The following is a 21,249-nucleotide window of genomic DNA, read 5'->3' on the forward strand; positions in this document are numbered from 1 at the left end:
ATATTCTGAGCGGCAGCGAGGTCCCTGCTGAATTCATAGTGGACCCAACCGGCACAGCTTTGAGACCTGCTCCAGCCACAATATATTAGTAGAATAAGTTATTGTTTGACTCGTGTCTTAAGGGGAAGAAATTCTCAACTGCAGAGAACATAGAATTAGAAGAAACCATCTGTGTTTCTTTGAGGTGTCGGCTGGTGGAAGCAGAACTTGATGACAAAGTAAAAAAAAAACAAAAAACTGGATTTTTATTTTCAATTCTTACCCATGTAGCAGTGGCCTGGCATTGTCACCTCTCTGTGGCACCTGATGTGCTATCTGAAGAGTCTCATCCAAAAGGTCTTCCAATACCCTTTTGCCAGTACCAGGCCATGAGCTGTTGATGTACACGGTATAGACAGGTCTTTGTTTTCACATTACACGTATACTGCCCACCTACCAACATTTTTTTTTAAACCTTTATTGGCTTTCGTTTGCTTTGGTTTCGTCTTATAAATACGGAATGAGAGAGAGAGAAAAAAAGATAGTTTGATGGGAAAAGGCAAGAATTTTAGTGTGGATGTGAAGTAGGAGAAGAAAGAAGAAAGAAACAGCAAATGAGCCAGAGAAATTGACTTGACAGCTCGGCAGGGAGAGCAGGGAAAGAAAGGGGGAGAAGGAAGACGATGAATAAGAAATGTTCCTACATAAACAGAAAGACATTTTTGGGTAAAAGCGACTGAGCTTAATTGATATAATAAAGCAATGCAGTGAAGGGTGAGGATAGTTGGATGATGGAAGAGAAGTGGATAAGGAAGGAACATTTCATCCAGGGGTAATTAAAGGAGGTGGAAGGACAAAGACCCTGGCTCACCCTGACCATTACTTCTGCTCACTGTCCTTGCCCATGTATTAGTCAGAACATTAACCAAGCTGCGTAACAAAGAATCCCCAAACGACTGTGACTTAAATAAGATAGAAATTAATTTTTCTCTCAAATAAGAGTCAGGACGGAGTGGGTGGTGGGACAGTACAGGGAGCTCTGTCCCATGAGGTTGCACAGGGCCTGTGACTCCTCCTCTGGGGCTCTGCAATGCCCTGAAATGTCACACTCACCAGGGACTCCCCTCACGTCCCTGGAAGGGGAGAGAGTCTGTGAAGGACAACACTTTCCTTTTATGTGACAGAGCACCTCTGCTCATGTTTCTGTGGCGAGAATTCGGTAACACAGCCCCAGCGGAGGCTGGGAAACGTGGTCTGGCACTGGGCAGCCATGGGTCCTGCTGGGACTCAATGTTTCAATGTTCCTGAGACTCAAAGAAGAAGGGGAGAATGGCTTAGGGCTGGAGCCGAAGGGGACTATTGGTTTCTGTTCCAACCCGGTTCTGCTCACCTAGGTCAAGATATGCTGCAGCTAATAAGAGGAGGAATGACCTTAGGAAGGTGTTCATTTATAGACTGGGAGCTTTGAGTCTAGCTATAGTGAGAATGCACCCGCATGGTCATAAGAACATAAGCCAACCAAAAAATTTAAAAAGCTGTCATATATTTATTACCTCATAGGTGCAAGGCACTGGCTGAGAGCTTTAGGTAAGTATTTTATTTATTTATCTCTTCTTAAAATCATATTGTTATTTTCACAGTTGAGGTTCAGAAAAAGGATCTTTTTTTCCAGATCACACAGCGAGTACGTTGCGGAGCTCCATGGGCCGGTGCTAGCACCCAGCAGAGCAGCCCTCCCCAGGATCTACCGCACTGCCTACGACAGTCCCACGCGATATTAGCGCCTCCATTTTACATTAGCGACATAAGGACCAGCACGAGGCTAACTAACTTGCTCAAGGTCACACTCCCAACAAGTGGCAGCGGTGGCGTTCCACCTGGCGCCCAAGTGTAGAGCCCGCCCCGTCACGGCTGGCACAGGGGTAGCCGAGCGGCCACTTGGGGCAGCTCCGCTGTAGTCACAAAGGGCCTCCGCGGGCTGGGCTGTTTGGGACCGGGTTTTGCATCCCGCCCAACCTGCACACAGGTGTCGGGGCCGTGGCAGCTCCATCCTCTGCCAAGGGGGTTCACAGGTGGGAACATGCAGGGCACATTTCAGACAGCAACTAATTCCAATTTGTTATTAATAAAAGCAGTTCAAAAAACATTTGGCAACAGACCGCGGGATCCAGTGCTGTTGATGAGGAGGGTTTAATGGGAGCACGCTCAGCGGCGGCAGATGGATGTCGACGGGGCCTCTCCAGCGCGGCTCACTCTGTTTTCCTTTGTCTTTGAATACGTTCGGAGGGGGCCATGTGTGAGCCCGGATGGATGGTTTTGAACCACAGCTCGTTAAAAGCAGGCGCTTCCCTGAGGGTTAACTATAAAGGAGAAGTGGAATTGCCAGAATGAGTCCCTCTTGGTTTGGGGTGTTTCCTCATGGAACAGAAGAGCCTTTGGCCAGCTTGCAAACGTAACTGCTAGCCCCTTAGGTATTGAGCCAGGTTGGGAATGAGACACACAGTAAGTTCCTTGATCCCTCCGTCCCTGCCTTGGTAGTAAAGAACCCTGCCTCTGGGTTTTAACCTGGCTGTGCCGTCAAGGGTATAGGTAGCTACTCTCTTGGCCTTGAAACCTAGCATCAGTGGAGAAAGGTTAGCCCAAGCCGACAGGAGCCTTCACAGAGCCAGTGACTGTCCAATCCAGGCTGCACCTGTCTGCAGCGGATCCCTTACGAATGGCCTGGGCCCTCCAGGGAGATACAGCCCTCTAGTGACAAGCCTTTAAGACCTAGCAAGGCCTCTGGGAGACACATCTTTTTTTTTTCCTTGTGGATAAAGCCAGCAGCTCTTCTGCTGCACCTTACTTTTGCATATGAAAGGCCTGGTAATTACTACTTTCATCCTTAAAGCATGCAAGTGACATGCAAAATTAGCACTTGAGAAGATCCACTTTTAGACCTTGTTGTAAAGCAAAACTTATTATTTGAAGATAAATCAATTTCTGTTGCCTGTATTTGCGGTTTCCCCCAGATGGCTAATTACCAAAGATAAATGTGTATAAACACAAGCCTTCTCCCTCTCCATCCATCTTCCCTGCCTGCCTGTTTATCCAGAGGTTAATAATCACGCTCCTGTAGTGTATTGCCATAGCGATGCTTTCGATGGGCTGCGGCAAGTTTATGACCTTTTATTACAAACAGAAGGACATGCGTTTCAAGAAAGGAAGGTCATTTTTTAGAGATGAATGTGCTGATAACTAGCCTCTCTGAAACTGAGCCAATAGGAAAAAGAAAACAGAAAACAAAATAAAAAGAAGGAGGGGGGGGAAACCCACATACAACCGCACAAAACAAACGGCATAAATGTCACGGAAATCGGTTCACGGCAAAATTAAATAAGGTCCCTGCAAGCATTAATTTTCATATTTTCTGTTTATGCACTGTTAAAATTATTCCCGGGCCTTGATTTATGAGGAAGTAAGGCCACGGACCATCATTCAGACACTCACCAAATTCAGTTAAGGGCTGGAACATCCATTCAGATAGAACTGACTTCCTCTCTGGTCAAAAGGGCAAGTGGAAAGTGCTGTTCTCTGTGGAGCAGCTTAGGGCCTCCGTGTGCAAGGACTGAGGTTCAGTTTGTCTTCCTTCCTTCCTTCCTTCCTTCCTTCCTTCCTTCCTTCCTTCCTTCCTTCCTTCCTTCCTTCCTTCCTTCCTTCCCTTCTTCCTTCCTTCCTTCCTTCCTTCCTTCCTTCCTTCCTTCCTTCCTTCCTTCCTTCCTTCCTTCCTTCCTTCCTTCCTTCCTCCCTCCCTCTCTCCCTTCCTAATTATAAAGTCATACATGCTCATTATAACGATGAAAGAGCAGGGAGGAATACAATCTGCCCCTTTCCCCATCTCTCATTCCACTTTTTGGAGGTAACCAGTGCTAAGAAATGACTAATTAAAAATAGAGCTCTGATCCATGCAGGGCAATGTTCTAAGTCATTTGCACATATTAACTCATTTTATCCTCATAAAAGCTCTAAGAGGTAGGTACTATTGTTATTGAAATTGCAAAGGGGTTTTGGCCTGGGTCCAGTTGCTCATGGCACAAAGATCCAATTATTGAGACAATGAGGACTGCCAAGGAAGAAAGGAATTTAATTTAATGTGAAAGACATCTTGTCAGGGAAAGCTGCTTCAAATCAGTCTCCCTGAGGCTGAGATCATGGGCTTTTAAAGGAGGGGCCACGTGCCTTGGGGCAGGTAGTGGTGTAACTAACTAGGGGCTACTGCGAGCATAGGGGCAGGTGGTGAGGGATGGTGAGTCCTGACCTCAGAAAGTCTGCTCAGGGAATTTCAGAATCTCAAGACCTTAGTCTTGCAGAAAATCTAACATTTCTGGGAAACAACTCAAAGGAATCCAGTAGTTAGTTAAGGGAGAGGATTATTGAAAAACAGATAGAGGTCATTGAAGTTTGTTGGTTCCACTATCATTGTCCCTAGTTTACAGGTGAGACAACAGAGGCTCAGAGAGGTTAAGCAACACAGCCAAAGTCACATAGGCAGTAACAGGAAGAGGAGGGAACCAGGTCCTCCTGTCTGTGGGTCTCCTTGGCTCTTCGCTGAGATCTCGTTCTGCAGCTACAGCTCTGCCAGCCAGCGCCATCCAAAGCTGGGCACTTTCTTGTGCTGGTGAGTAGTTGGAGGAGCCTAGACTAACATGGAAGACATATGACTTCCAGACCACTGTTCTGCCTGACATCTGGCTTGTGTCAAGATGAAATTGTACCAGACAGACTCAAACAGGCCAGGAAGACTATTCAGGACTGTTGCACTAGGAGTCAAGACTGTTGCAATAGACATGAGAGATGGAGCTCAACTCTGAATATAACAGGGACAGCCGGAGATTTATAGATGAGGGGCAGGGTGAGGGAGTCAGCAGATGAAAAACTACCCAGAGAAGCTTGATTAGGTAGCAAGAACAGAGGATTCTTGCTAACCTGGCTTAGCAGGGTTCTTGCTGAACTGGTCTGGCCAAAGATGAGAAGAGGGCTCAGAGGAAATTTACTAAAGCTTGGTCAAGAAAAGACTCCTTGTCAGTCACCTCCTTGAATTTCAGAAATGCACAAATGCAGAAATATGCCAAGGCATGTAGCTCTGTTCCAATTAATTTGTCAACAGCATCTTGTATGTGCTGTGTTTGCCTGTGTATGTTTCGTTGTTGTGCTCATTCTGAACTGTCTCAAAATCTTTGGGCTTCAGGATCGAGTGTGAATCAATTGTTTAAACTTCTCTTTGCTTTGACAAAGTGTATTTTATGTAACAGTATAGAATAATTTAATCCCAGTTATTCTAATTTCTTCCTTCTTCTTCTCTGAAAGTTCCTTACTAAACTATATCCCAACTCAATTCAAACCCCAAACGGACCTTCCAATTAAATACCATTTCTGTGAGACTCAAAGATTATACTAGAACTGAACTGTTCTTATCTCTGTACATGGTTTGAAGTTTGATTTACATTCATCCATTTTTTTTTTCCACAAAATTTAACTTCCTGTCTACTCAGGGCTGGGGTCCATGCTAGATGCTGGAGACAAGAGATGAATAGGACATCATCACCTCCACACTGGAGGAGAGCACATGCTGGCCAACACAAGCTTGAGAACAACGTGCTAATTACTCCAAAAAGGGTCAAGGGGAAAGCTTTCAGCATTCAGAGACGGGGAAGGGCCTCACGGAAGAATCACTTGGGGAGGTTCGGCTGGTAAACACAGCTCCAACTGTTTACATAGTGGAGGGCCACCTGTTTTCCACACTGAGCAGTAATAGGCTGAAACCTAAGGGAAGGCAGGCAGCTCCTTGGCAGGGTGTTTAAACAACACTGAGAAGGCATCCATGTCTTACAAATTATTTTTTCAGGTACTCACTGAAGGCTTTTGAGTTGCCAGAACTCCCAATTTCCCCTTCCTTCTTTCTTGGCTGTAAACTGACAATCTGAGAAGGTTCAGAATGAAAACAACTGTGGGACACACACAGGGCAATAAATCCATCTCATAGTCACATGGAACAGGGTTGACTGTAATTGTTAATTAAGAAGCAGAGGGCACAAAAGGCTGCCCTGGCCGGGCCCTTCCTTTCTCCTCCTCTTTTACCTTAGTAATGAATCCAACCTTCTCTGAGGCTGAGTTAAACACGAGTCTTTTTGCTAGAGTGTACTAACCTATTCTTTCCTAATTTAAAGAGATGATAGCTTTGATTTCTAGGAGTGCTGCCTGTTTACTTGCTTTTACATTTTCTAGTACCTTATAATTAGTAAAGGAGTGGCCCCTTTCCCTATTGATAAGCATGATTTATGTGACTTAGACGCTCATTGGGTTTGGAAGTGTAGATGCCATTCAGTAAGAGGTGGACACACGCAGTTTTAAAGTGATATGATTGTTTGGAGCTTAATAGTCACGCTGTAGATTATAAGGTACCCAAAAAACCCAAGATCAGAATGGGGGGTGAGATTCTGGAAGAGAAACACCAGAGGCTTCCCTGACACCATATTCTTCATGTGCTAATATCTCTCTTTATTATGGGGTGGAGCTTATATGGTAACATGGGTACAAGGCAGAAATGGAATATTTTTTCCGGGTTATCTACTGGTATGTAACCAACTAGCCCAAAACTTAGTGGTTGAAATAATATTTATTTTGCTCATATGTCTATTAAGTGTGCAGGGCTTGGCAGAGACAGTTCCTTTCTGCTCCACTTGGGGTCCACTCTGGTGGCTGGAAGGTGGGGATCTAGAATGGTCTGAAGGCTCCCTCACTCGCTGCCCAGTGGCTGATGACGGCTGTTAGACCTCACCTGGGCTGAGTGCCGAACACCTAGACCGTGGCCTCTACATATGGCTTCAAGGATACATTTATCCTTGAAAGAGAGAAAGCCAGGTAGAACTGCGTTGCCTTTTCAAATCCAGCCAGGGCACATAGCGTGACCTCTGCTGCATTTCGTCTGTTGGACATACGCAACCTTATTCAAGGGGAGGGAGACTAGAGGAATATCCCAGTTGGAAATATCCCTTTTGATGGGAGAAATATCCAAGACTTTGCAGGCACGTTTTAGAACCAGCACAGGCATTATCTACAGAAATTTGGTGGACCTTTCCTCCTCTAATTCGGGTGGAAGATGTTGCACTGTCTGTTCTCACATTTCCAAAGGGCAGCAGAGTAGGAAGAATGACTCCCGAGTGAGGGCAAGCTGGAAGGGCCGTTGCCTTCCCTAGGGGACCCTGAGTGACAGGGAGGCTATAGCATTAAGTGGGGAGCCCAGGGACCCCTACATTTATCTCCTGCTGCTCTCAAGTCTGAGCGCAGAGGGGAGATCAGCTCCTCCAGTCCCCCCTTCTTTGCCGGCCTTGACGACGACCCACAGGCCCTTTGTGATTGAGTGGCTTTGCAGGCAGTCACTGCGAGGATCAGAGGAGACGTAAGTGACACCACAGGAGGTGACAGAGGCTCCGGAATGGTTGCGCGCTGACTGAATAGCAGATCGATTTCCTCCCTGGTGGTGAAGGATGGCAGCTGCCCTGCACCACGGTGGCCTTCTCCTCGGTAATGTCCCCGCTTCCTACCATGTGTCAACAAGGCCATCAGTGGACACTTTGTCTTTCTCAGAACATTCAAGGCAGACCCCACCCAGGAAGGCAGGCCTGTCCCTTGGAGCAATTCCTCACAAAGGCCCTGTGCCCTGCCTGAAATGTCACCACTAAAACGCCATTCCTTGGGCCCTTAAGGGTTCTCGGTATCCAAGGGCACTCTCTTAAGAAGCACATTTTTTTTTTTTTTTTTTTTTGGAATAGGGCCCACCTGAAACCCTCAGCTGCTAAGAGAATGACAGGTTAACCAGGTAAGGTGCCGGCCTAGAATCGAATGCACAGTGGCCAGTGGGATGAATCGGCCTCTGCAAAGCACCAGAGAAAGCTGGCAGGGCAGTGGGTGTTCTCAGAGAACCCTGGTCCACAGATCCCCCTTCTCATCCTCCTGTCTTTGATCTGCAGCACCAAATGCAGAGGCAGTGGTTGGATCATGTTGCAGCTCTTGCCAGCTCTAACCTCACAGGTGGGACCCTGAGATGCTCTGGTTCTTGTCTGCAAATACAAAGCATGCTCTGAACGGCTCTGTGGGGCTCAGTGTCCCAAAGGCTTGGTTTGCCCCATGCAGTTCCTGCACAGGTAAGGCAGCTTAGAGCCCTTTCATGGAATCTTAGACTCGCAGGGCTGCCAAACCCATGTCTATCCTGCCTGTGCTGGGGCCTGGGCACCCACAGCCCACAGAGCTGCCCACACCCAGCCAGGCATACTGCTCCACTTCCCGTGGACAGGTCTGACCTCCTTGGTGCACTCTCAGAGATTAATCCTGGCTCCAGTCTGTTTGCTCAAAGTCCAAACCATTATCTCCCTCTTTTCTCTCCATTCATCCCAGAGTTGTACAGTTTTATCCCCAACCACTGCCCAGCAGCCAGCTTCAAATCTCGAATCCTGATCCTTGCAACTTTTGTCAGTGCCTTGAAGCTCCTCTGCCAGCCTCTACTCACTGGGTCAGTGTCCCTTGGACCTAGGTACCAGCTGAGTCATATTTGAATTCATCTCTATGCCTCAGTTTACTCAACTGGAAAATGGGCAAATGATAGTAGTAGTATCTACTTCATAGGATTGTTATGGGGATAAAATGACTTCATGCATGCAAAGTACTTCAATGGTATCTGATATAGAGAAGTGCTTAGTAATGTCAGATACTATGATCACTACAATGAGTGGGGTGCTGTTCACTCCTTTTAGATTCCAGTCCTGCCCTGTCCACTCTGTGGAATCCAAGCCAACAGTCAAGGCTAATTTCTCCTGTTTCCAGCGGCTTGGTCTTGAGTTCCTTCCTTGCCTCCCTGGGTTTGCATTGTTGGCGGGTACCTGCAGGTCTCAAGACTGTGCCAATTCGGAGCTCAACTGGACAGCCGGTGTCCCCAGCACGCCACCTGCCAGCTCCCACCCACTCTCCGGGAGCCGGAGGTGCTTTGGGATCTCTGGAAAGGGCAGCCCTGAGCTCACGTGAAGATGATACAGTACGTGGGATGGCGGAAGTGACATCACAAATGAGAGAAATCAACTGTTCCAACTTGAGCCGGCGTCTAAAGGAGAAGACGACAGCAAGTCCCCTGAATATACAGTCCTGACCGCAGGCCTGCCAGAAATCAGCCTTGGCCGGGAAATTGAGCTGTGATGATTACAAAGAGTCGGAATGATGGCTTCAGTCGTGATGCTTCCGGAGTGCCACAAAGAGCAGCCCAAGCCCTTTCACATTAAGTGTTTAAGAGAGAAGGATGGTCTGTGAAGGAGGATCTTGTTATTCCTTGCAAAGCGACTATGAAGACGTCAGGCATATGGAAATGACAGATGGGAGCGGAGAGCCAAGATCATTACTCTGAACTCTTAAGTGCCGTTATTGATGAGCACGGCCATGTCGCTGGGCAGAGAGAGGTGCTGGGAGCAGGTGGGAGGTGTGTGAAGAAAGAGATGCATGAACCAGATATTTCAAAATATCAGGGGACAGAGAGAAGCTGCGTTGGGGTTCAGGCATTCTTGAAAGTAAAAAGAAAAAAAAAAGGAAAAACAAATATAAGGGTTTGGGCTTGAATGTGAGCAAGGAAGATCCCATCAGCAGGTAATTCACAGACTGGTTGGTTTTTTATTTCTATACAATGTAGTACTTGTCAGCAGTGGAGGATCGCTCTGAAAATCGGATGAAACGGCGCCTTCTCTTTCTACAGAATGCCCTTATGAGCGCGCCGATCAGTTTGGGATAAACAGCATGAGAAGTTTGCAAATTGTGGCTCAAACAGTAGGCTTTTCTCTAAGAGAAAGAGATGTGGCAATGGCCGGTATTCACACGCAGATTTCCAACGGCGACACAGATAGGATGCTCTTGGTGATGGCCCCAACGCCTTGGCTGGGAACTCCGTGGTGTGTACAAGGCAGCTTCTGTCCCCACTAGGAGGTAGGGTGTCCTGGTGGGGTTGGAGGCTTCCTCGAGCCGTTCTTGCCTGAGGCTTGACTAAAATCAGGCTAGTGGCCTCTTTAATTCTTCTCCCATCAATGTGAACTGATGGGACTATGATTGTATAGAGTTTTGGGTGAGGAATATTTTGGGGGGATGAAATTGTCCCAAATATTGTATAATGTTTTATACCTTGCTCTCTAGAGACTAAATAGTAGTGACCACTTCCTGGTCATTCTGACCACCTCCCATCAATTTTTAAATGCCACCTAAGAGCCTGCAGGATAATTTAAGTGGAATGAAACCACTGCTTCCAATCGCAGTCTCCAGTTCTGTTTCCAAACTTTCCCTGGCTTGATCTCAATGTTCTGCTGAGAGCCCGTGAGCTATGCCATCAACATTCCTTTTCCCAAGGCTGAGTAAGAGAAGAGAGCCTCTAAGTCCAGCCCCCCACTGTACTCTGCATAGAGGGGACCTTGGTAAGTCCCATGGGGGCGTTGATAGCTTAGAACATACTTGTTTATACAAAGTCAAGTGGATTCCTTTGCTGAAGCCCTTTTCAAAGATGGTATCTCAGGGCCACACACTTCACTGAGGACTTTCCATCAGTGTGCTCAGCACATGGGAGCTTCCAGCTCTAGGAGGTGTGTGCTATGAAAACCTGGAGTTTGCAGATGAGAAAACTGAGGTTTGAAGTCACGGAGGAGCTTGATAATATGTGTCATAAACTTCAAACCCAGTTCCACCTGTTGCCAGGGCTCATGTGCTTTTAGACTCTACATTCTCCTGATATATGAATATATGTTAGGGACATGTATCAGGTGGTGCATCCCAAATTTATTTGCCCACATACAACAGATCAGGTTTCCCTAGAAGCAGATCTGGGCTTTGTGTGCAAGAAGCTTATTGGGATCAACACCTGTTAAAAGAAGCAAGACTGGGTCAATGGAAAAGCTGAACTTGACCCATCCTTCATGGTGCTCTGGAGGTGGGATGTCCTTTAGAGTTGTCCCAGAGTGGGATGAGGGCGCTGGGCCTTTATTATGACCATGGCTGTTCCCAGAGTCACCTCATATGGACCACGAGATGCAGGCTGTCTTGGGAAGGGAAGGTGGCCTTGAGTGAGGCAGCTCTCTTTAGTGGCGGGAGACTTCTGGAGAGGTGGCAGCCGGGGGAATGAGTGCGTCAGTCCGGAGGATCCAGGTAGCACATGACAACACCCACTGTGACACAGAGTCCTACTTCAGAGGAGCCACGTGTGCACCTAGTGCTCTGGGGGACACAATTTGGGGAAGCTGCCTCAGGGATTGCAGTTTCAACCATCGCTAGTTGGAAGCTACGGGTCTTACCATGTTTATCCATTCAGAGCTTCTAATAGCAAACTCCGATACTCCATGAGTCTACCCAGTTTAGGCATTTTTAGGCATTTAGGCACAGTTCAGGCACAGACTCTTTAAGATGAACTTAGAAAATCTGCATATAGGATCTAGAGATAAATGACGTTGAGTGTCTTATAGTGTACTATACTCCGAAGCTAGTTAGTGGCGGAACTAAGACTACAACGGGTGCCTGGCTCTTAGATCAGTGCTCTCTCCCTGTTGCATCTGCCTGCCCTTGGCCCTGGGACGGGCATGTGAGGAAGTTATATTCAGGAATCCCTTAACCAAAAGGGCAGTCAACCCTATGATTTGGAAGTTCTATTTTGAGACCAGTTAAAAGGGAGGAATTTCAGTTCATTGCTCATTTGTCATTCACTGGATCTGGGATGTCCCTGGGCAATGCTGAGCTAACATTCCGTGGTGTCTACAAGATGACACGCAGTGTGTTGAAAGGTAGGCATTAAAGACCTTTGACGGCGTTAGAAGAGGGTAATGCGGCCTCCCAAGAGTGATAAGAGCGAGAACAAATGTGAGCCGAAGATCAAACACCCGCCTGCTACACAAGACAAGACTGAAATGGGACACCAGGCCAGCCTCCGAGGAAAAGAGGCGGTGACAGGATCATTGCTCTGAAACAGGAGGATGACTGATCTCCAGAATAAACAGATGGACAGATCACAGCCTAATTTAGGTACTGCTTTGAGGTGACTGCCACTGGGGCTTTGGTTTGTCTTCTATAAGTAGCTCTTAGCTTTGCCAGAATATAAATAGAGCACATTGAGACAAAGCTTAAAGGAACCTAAGAGATGTGATAGCCCAATTTCTTTACTTTTTTTTCCAGAAAACCAAAGCCCAGAGGAGTTTATTGATTTGCTTAAAGTGACACAGCTAGTTAGTAACAGCAGAAGTTGAGAAATTGGGTCTTTTTTACTCAATTATTCATTTATTCTATAGACATTAGGCATTTCATGTGTGTGGTATCCGGGTCGAACCTGATGGACTATTAGGTTGATTGGGGCACACTGTTTGAGTTCAAGAACTTTTCAATCGACTAGGCAGAGACTCATGAACAAATAACGAGAGAGAAGACAAGAAAGTGCAATCTGAAAGCATTTCCATGATGCTCAATGATATGCACAAAGTGCTGAGAGCTGCGGGCTGATCCCAGGGTGGTTGAAGAATTTTGGCAGAGATGTTGTATTGGATGCGACTGGTTTGCATCAGACTGTCTTGGAAGGAGAGTCAGTGCTTTTAATTTTCAGCTTCAATCCCACCCATGTTGTAGAATCAGTTCTGAACAGAACAGAAGGTGTATTAACTGTTTTGGATCCAAAGCAGTGAGGGTCTGGAATTACCTCTGTGTGCCTGAACACCCACCTTTGGCATGGCTTGAAGTGGCCCAGTGTAAAGGGACGTATTAGAGAGGAAGGGAGGCTCATGGGTACCGCTTGCAGTAGGTACCCTTGAGTCTCTGTCTCTGCCTCTCCATTTCCAGATATGACGTGGGCTTCTCTCTGTGTGCCCGCCTCCTGGTCCTGCTGTCTTTGGCCCAGCCTTCTTGGCTTATTTGCCACCATGCATATGTCCCAGTCGAGTCAGCTATGACATCTGGGATTATATGACTATGGCACTCTGGTATCTGCTGTTCTTTGGGCTGCCCATAGATTCTTTGTTTCTTCCAAAAGAGAAGACAAACTCATGTGACTCAATTTGGATGAGCTGCCCACCCCTGCCCCAGGCCGCTGTGGCCAGGCAGTGGCCAGCTACCATGGCTGGCCACCCTTTGGCTTTCTCTGTTGTCAATGGCTGTGAGTGGCACCAGCCCTGAAGTGGGTGGAGCTGGGCATGTACCCTGAATATATCTAAAACATATCTACTGATCATCGACTTTGAAATACGCCTTCATCTATAGCTTCCAGATTTTAGGAGACTCCATCTCAGTTTTCTTCCTTTTTAACTAAGCTGTCCCCTGTCGTGGAGTTCGGCTTTCTTGATTGCCTAGTATAGTAGGCTGCTTAGCCTGCCACAGCCAAATCTCACGGGCTGGATGGCTTACATAAAGAAATTCGTATTATTGCAGTTCTGGAGGCTGGAAGTCCCAGATTAAGGTGTTAGTAGGGTTGGTTTCTGGTGAGGCCTCTCTCGCTGGCTTGTAGATGATGGCTTCCTTCTCACTATGTCCTTCCCCTGTGTGTGTGCTCTGCCAGTGTCCCTTCCTCTTCTTGTCAGGACACCAGGCCTGTTGGTAGGGCCCCACTTGTATGACCTCATTTAACTTTAGTTATCTCCCATGAGGCCCTACTTCCAAATAAAGTCACTTGAGGGGCTAGGGCTTCAAGATATGAATTTTGGGGGCACACAATTCAGCCCATAAAACACATCTTCTAACTGAGAACCCTCCCAGTGGTGGGGGTTCCTCATTCCTGGGATCTTACCCTATGTCCTGGGCAAGTCGCTGCTAATGGGGTCACAAACAACCATGTGAAAACTTTGGCCAATACTAAAGTAGGCAAAATGAATATAGGCTGTTAGGATAGCTGTTATCCTCAGGAAAGGTGACCAGGAGGAGTGATGAAGCTTCTCAGAAGCTATTTTTTTTAAATATGGGTGCTGGTTACATGGCTGCATTCAGTTTCAACAGATGAAAATTCTTCAACCTTTATACATGTGTGTTTGTTCCAGTTATCCAGGGCTGGGTAACAAATCACCCCACGACTTGGTGACTAAAAGCAATAACAACATTAATTTTTCTCATGAATCTGCAATTTGGGCAGAGCTTGGCAGCGATAACTTGTCTTTACTACATTTGTCATCAGCTGGAGCAGCTGGAAGGCCAGGGCTTGGGATTATTTGACCTTGCTTAGTTCCACGTCTTGAAATTAATGATGGCTGAAATTGAATCCAATTAGTGCTAGCTGTTGTCTGGAACACCCACATGGGGCCTCCTCAGGTGGCCTGGGCTTCCTCACAACATGGTGGCCGGGGTCCTAGGGTGAGCACAGAGCATCAAGTGGAAGCCATGTTGCCTTTTATGACCCTGTCCGCAAAGTACATTGTGTCACTAGCCCTGAATTTTGTTCATCAAGACAACCACAAAGGCCCATCCAATTTCAAAGTGAGGATGGGGAATGGCAAAGTTCTGAAAGAGTACTGGAGACCAGATTTACTGCTGTGGTGAAATAAAAGAAAACCTTGCTACAATGTTGTACTTTCACAAAAAGTTAAGAAAAACTTTAGCCACAATAAGATTGGAAGCAAATAACAGATGGTTTGGGAGAAACAAGTAGAGACAAATAACAAATCAGGTCACCATCAAAAAGTCTAAAGTCATACCATATATCTTAATCTACCCTTGATCTTCTAAAGAGCCTCTACCATTGTACAAATCTTTGACATGTAATCATCTTACACGAAGTAAAAGAATAAGCAAAAAGCTCAGAGCAACCCACATCCTGGCGGTAGGCACGTTATTACACGGGGCTGGTTGAGACTTGTGTATGTTTTTCCCAGTCATTTGTAATCATAGTGGGAGAAAAAAAAGAACATTATCTACAAAATAAGAGGCTGCAGTGTGCAGGAAATGGAGCATGAAAAGGATTTGTGCTGTGATGTAGAGATTAGAAAGAACAACCCATGTGAATTAGCAAACAGCAGGCAGATATAGTACATTCAAGTGTAACTTCAGTGAAACTCTAAAGGATTTGTTACATGAAGAAACAGGAATTCTCCAAAGCAATATTAAATACTGACTTATTTTTAATTTTCTTTTTTTATTTTTGCAGAATGAAGCAGTGATTCCACTGGAATGATGTGAAAAGATTTTCAATCCCAAGGTGACATCAGAGCTCATTCCTATTGGAAAACTTGGATGCTCTTTCTCCAGACATCATGCCCTCTTCACTCCAGGTCACGCCCCAAAATACATATGTCCACCGCTAACCCATGACATCACCCCAAACCAATCCATCAATCCATCCCTCTGTGCATTCCAGCTGAAAACTCCTGGCACTCTTCCCTGTTCTCAGAAGTTGTCTTGGGCCCTCCTTGCCCCATTTCCAGTGTATTCTGGGCTCCGGGCATGCATCATTGCACCTCCAGCTGTCCTCCCTCCAGTTTGTCATACGTGCCCTGCCCCACCCCACCCCTTCAACCCCAGGGCAGACTTAGTTTTCTCCATTTTGTCTCTGAGAAATGGATCTCTTTTGTCCCAGGATTTCTTAGCCCTGGCTACTTTTAGTAATTCCTCTATCTGCTCAAGGGCTGGCAGTTGTATCCCATCCTAACATCGTCTGAGAGGTTGACAGTGCTCCCCTGGGCGAGCTGGCACCATTTGGGTCACAACTTGCTACCACTGAGGGCACGTAGGGTGTGAGGTCTGGCGCAAACAGCGTAGACGCCAGACAGGATAATTGCACCACCAACATCTACGTAGGCACCTCGAGATACTATAAAAAAAATCTTGAAACTTGAAATTGAATTGCAATGACTTGCAGAAAAAGAGTAGGGTGCAGATCCTGAAGGGCACTGTGACCCCCCAAGCTTAGGCCAGGCCCTAACCCAGACCTCTCTTCCTTCTAGCTCAGTGTAGCTACCAAATCAGGTCTAATCTCACATCACAAATTCACTGCACATCCCCAGTGCATGGTTTTTGTATTCTCAGTTAATATTTGTTAATTGGATGAAAAAAACATCTCTTAATCTCCTTTACCATTACATGATTCAGACCTCAAAATTATATACTCTCAGAAAAAAGTAAGTACTGCCAGAATGGATTTACATTCTGAGTGTATTTCTCTTTCCAGCGGCAACTGGAGGTACCATTTGGTACCGTGAGCATGGATGGAAACTGTGCAAGGCTTCTCACGGGCAGAGCAATGGGGCACCTCGGCTCACCATCCGGACCGTATCCATTGGGGTCCTTCACCCTCATCCTCCAACAGCTTTTACTCTTCTTAATCTCTGAAAAAGGAGGCAGCTCTATTTGTGGCTGAGGTGAGTAAATTAAAGAATGCTTTCCCCTTTTTCTAAGCCAGCTGTTTCCTTAAGATCCAGAGGGTGGTGAATTCTCACTGTGTCCTCTTCCCCGCACAAGCACACCCAAGCTGAGGGTTGTTCTCCTGTGCTCGAAAAGAGCAATCATCTGCCACTTGACTTTTCACTTCCTTTTCTCCGAGGAGGTCAGTGTTTTCTGACCGACTGTCTGTCAATTGCTTCTCTGTCCACATTGCATCATTACTGGGTTAACCTCTCTTTAAGAGCCTTTCTGCTTCAAAAATATAGATATATTTGAGGACAGGGTTAAGGAAGGCCTTTGGATAGATATATAATAAAGCAACGTCAATTAATGAATGTCATTTAAAAATCTAGCACCACGTATTTTTATCTTTGAGTTCCTGGGGAAAATTTGAAAAGCCTTATCTGAATAAACAGTTCAAAACCCTTGGAAAGGATCACAATTTAATTAATTCCTCAGGCATTTACTGTGATCCTATGAAGAGTAAGACACAGTCTGTCTTGATCCCATCTTGCTCAGCTAAGGAAGGTTCATAATGGCGCCTGTCTCTTCAGGGTGAAGTTTATTTTATGTATGTATGCATGTATTTATACATATGGAACGCTTCATGAATTTGCTGTCATCCTTGTGCCTTGCTAATCTTCTCTGTGTTGTTCCCATTTTAGTATATGTGCTGCTGAAGTGAGCTAAGGGTGAGGTTTAAACAGACAAGGAGGCAGTACCTTGTGCAGAATCAGCCTAGGAATTGCCTAGGTTGTTCTCTCTTGGAGCTTCAAGAAGATTCCAGTCTAGCAAAGAAGCCAAACAAAACAAAACAACAAAGATTTTTGCCACAAGACAAAAAATTTTTACCATAAGACAAAATGTGTGACATTGCATAACAGAGGGCCAAACCATGGCTTATGGGAGGTCACAGGTCAAGGAGGCTACCTGTGTGTCAAAGGTTTCCTTCATGACCAGGGTTGCATTTGGTTTGGGTGTTGAAGAATAGGTAGAATTTCCATACCCAGGGATGTTGGTAGGATAGACCAGACTGTATACATCAATCAAGGGTTTCAACTAGCACCGACTGATATTCCAAACTGCCTGGGTAGGTCAGGGAGTGTGGAAGTCAATGCACTCTAAGGATTGAGGAGTTGTTGAATGACCTTGTATCCTAAGAGATGGAAGAATGAGACCATCTATCCAAGTGAAGCCATGATGAGACCACAACTGCATGCTAGGAAAGATTAACCTGCAGTCATTGAGGGTTGGGGAAGTGCTAAGGATGCCAATGGGGAAGCCCAGGTCAAGGGTCATGAGCTGTCCCACTAGGGCCATATCCAGGGGAATTGGAGCAGGGCACCAGTGGCTGTGAAGCTTCCATTAGAGGGATTGGGGCCGGCTTGCAGGGGAGGCCTTAGAAACGTGGCTTGAAGTGGGTTTGCGCAGCCAGCTCAGAGTTCTCAGTGAGTTGGCATCTTGGTTATTTGCAGACGCTGTGTGTGTAAGGGGGTGCTCATGGAGAGATAGTGAGTTTCAGGGTAAAGGACTGCCAAGATACACGTTAGCCCTTTCACTAGAAGAGAGGATACAGGGTGGGATTTAAAACCAAAATTGTCGTCAGCTTTAGTCTGTCTTAATTAGGTCTCAGACTTCTGTTCTCTTCCATGTAAAATGAGAAGAATGGCAGGATGCTATGCAGTGTCATTTTGAATGTTATGAGTCTATGAATTTTACATATGTTTCTTTCAAGAATCCAGGAGATCTCAAGATTTTCGTGGTTTACATGGTTGCTACCCGAGGCTTCGGGGAGCCAGAGGATGGTGGCCACTGTGGCTTCGAGGTGGATTTTCTGAGCTGCACTGCCATAACCTCCATTTGCCTAGAACTTCTTGTATTCCTGCTCTCTTCGTGGTACACATGATCCATGTTATGGCCCAATTGAATTAGAGTCGGCTATGGTTTGAATATCTGTCCCCTCCAACACTCATGTGGACATTTAATCCCCAATGTGGCAAGATTGAGAGGTGGGGCCCTTAACAGGTGACTGGATCATGAGACCTCTGCCCTGGTGTATGGATTAATCCAGTCAAGGACTAACAGATTGATGGGTTATCATGGGAGGTGAACTGGTGGCTTTGTGAGAAGAGGAAGAGAGATGTGAGTTGTCACACGCAGCCCCTTCACCATGGGATGCCCTGTACAGCCTCAGGACGCCACAGAGAGTTGGCACCAGCAAGAAGGCCCTCACCAGATGTGGGCCCTTGACCTTGGCCTTCTCAGCCTCCATAACCCTAAGAGATAAATTGCTTTTCTTATAAATTACCCAGGTTCAGGTATTCTGTTATAAGTAACAGAAAATGTACTAAGACAGTTGTCACTTAGGATGCACACGACCTGTTGCAATTATATTTAGTCCCTAGTTTTTCCTGGAAGATAATGTATAAGACAAGAAACATTTGTATTTTATGCTGACACCCTCAAAGTACCCAGTTGTCAATTCTGCCACTGGTTCCTGTTGCTTTAGATGCCTACTCTTTCTTTGCTTGTCAAGTCATGCCTGTAATCATTAGATAGAAGTTAAGATGTGGGACTGAACAAGATTCTTTAATTCTTTGTTATGAACCTGTCCTAGGCAAGTTCTAAGTTTTAGTCTTCTGTATGTCTGGAGGAGGCAGAGACAATGCATGAAGATGTATAAACCTACTGATCTCCCCAATATTTATTATAAAAACAGTCAAACATACAATCAATCAACTTGAAAGAATTATACAGTAAGTATCCATATACCCACTGTCTGAATTCTTCTGTCAAGATGTTAGGATACTTGCATTACCACATCTTTTATTTTTTGATACAATGAAAAGTAAATTGCAGATATCAGAACACTTCCCCCTAAATGCTTCAAACTTGCTGATTTTACTTACTGCATTCCAGGCACTGAGCTCAACACTTTATACATTACTACCTGGTTTCCTTTTCACAGTGATCCACACAGCTAGGATTATCTCTATTTACCTGTGTTCTCCACAGATGTCCCCACAGGGACAGATGAAGTTTGAACACAGGTGCATATGTCACTAAAGTACTTCAATAAACACCATGGAACTCACGCCCAGTGTTGCACAGCATGACATGGCATAATTGGGTCACAAAACCCGAATTTAGTTACAGGATTAGGCTTGATTTCAGACTGGTAATAGGCTCATCACCAAAGTCTAGGATGTACATAGTCAAAAGTTAGGTTGAAAACAGGGCAAAGAGGAAAAGTAATGAAGACAGAGTGAGAGCCAGACTCCCAGGGAATCTGAGGCTATAATTAGCTAGGACTGACACAGAATAATGACTAGGAAATTAGACATGTGTCTTGGAAGACTAGGTGAGAAGCAGAGTCTCTCTGTATCCTTCCCCTCTCTCCTCCACTCATCTTGAAGTTCCAGTAATCTGTGCCATAAATCTAAACTGACGTTCCTAAGTGGGAGAAGTGACGCTATCATTATGATCAATAGGCAGGTACTAAGTTCAAGGTGCCAGATCAGAAAAGCGTAAGGCCAGTTATCCACACTTGGAGACTGACCCTTCTGTAGAGAAAGGTTTCCATGTGGCAGAGAAAATTATAGCTCTCTGCATACTCTTAGGCCACCCCCGCCATCTCCTACCTCTTCCTAATCTGCTTGCAGTCAGATGGATTTGTATAAGGCTGGTTTTGGCAAATGGGCTGTAAGTGGGAGGGTCGTCACTTTCCAGGCCTTTCTGTGTTTAAGAGTTGGCACGTGACTGTCCGGCAGACTCTAGCCGTGCCACATATGTCATAGAAGACCTGAGACCATGGAACTACATAAAAGAAATATCCAGAATCCCCGAGTGACTGCTTAGAGTGAGCCTCCTTGGAGAGCTGATGAATCCGCAGCAAACTTTGCATGAATAAAATGAGAAAATGAACCCTTAAATTTTAACCATTGGAATGTGGAAGTTTGTTTGTTATTGCAGCAAAGATGGGCTTATCCTGACTCATGCACTCTAACAAGGCAATGGATGGCGAAAGTGAAGAGGTGAGAGAGTACTGTGGAGCAGAGAGGAAAGCTCTGTAATAAGTCAGGGAATTAAAAGACAAGATGCACAGAGATTATAATGTATCCAGTGTTTGCTGTGGGCTGCATGCTGGAACAACAGATGAGTATCATAAACCCACACACAAAGTTGCTTTTCTCTAATGAAAAATCCACACAGCAATTCCATGATCTTCCGCGGTGCAGATTTGCTCCATCCCAAACTTCTACCTTCAAAAACCCTCCCTTTAAACTCAGCATGTCTTGTTGTAACAGAAGGTCTTCTTGTTCCCAGAATAAAAAATACAGTTGCTCACCATCACCCATAAAATATTGCTTCATTAACTTGAAGACTGTAATTAACTACATATCAGCCTTCTGGCTCCAGGCAAATATCCATAATTCCTTTAGTCTTTCCTCACAGTCTGCTTCGAATCTGTTAATCATTTCCCCCTCGTCCGCTCACCATCATCAGTAGAAGGAAAACAATAAAAAATCCCTTAGAAGCTACGCGCGTGTGGCCCTCTGTTAGGTGGGTGCTCCTACGTTAGACCGAGCCAGATTCACACACGAGCACAGGTGTGTGTGTGTGTGTGCACATGTGTATGAACAGATTTTTTTAAAAGATAGGTTAATTGTCTAGATGAGCAGAAAAAGAGAAGATTATTTATTTCACTAAATATTTAACATGGGATCATTTCAAATAACGAACTCCCCTGTGGGGGTCCTTAAAAACGAGATTGAATTTATCCCTCTCTAAAAATACTTAGAGTTGTTTATTTTACCAACGCGTTGACTGCCAGTGCAAGTCTGTTTGCAGAAGGAGTTCCCTGACCCCTGAAAGCAA

General features: G+C 45.7%; 1 pseudogene; it reads right to left on the reverse strand.

Moving 5' to 3' along the window:
* Positions 1-16,960: 16,960 nt before the first annotated feature.
* Positions 16,961-17,058, reverse strand: LOC142862480 (uncharacterized; annotated as a pseudogene).
* Positions 17,059-21,249: the final 4,191 nt, after the last annotated feature.

Source organism: Microcebus murinus, chromosome 19, assembly GCF_040939455.1.
Source record: "Microcebus murinus isolate Inina chromosome 19, M.murinus_Inina_mat1.0, whole genome shotgun sequence".
NCBI lineage: Eukaryota > Metazoa > Chordata > Mammalia > Primates > Cheirogaleidae > Microcebus > Microcebus murinus.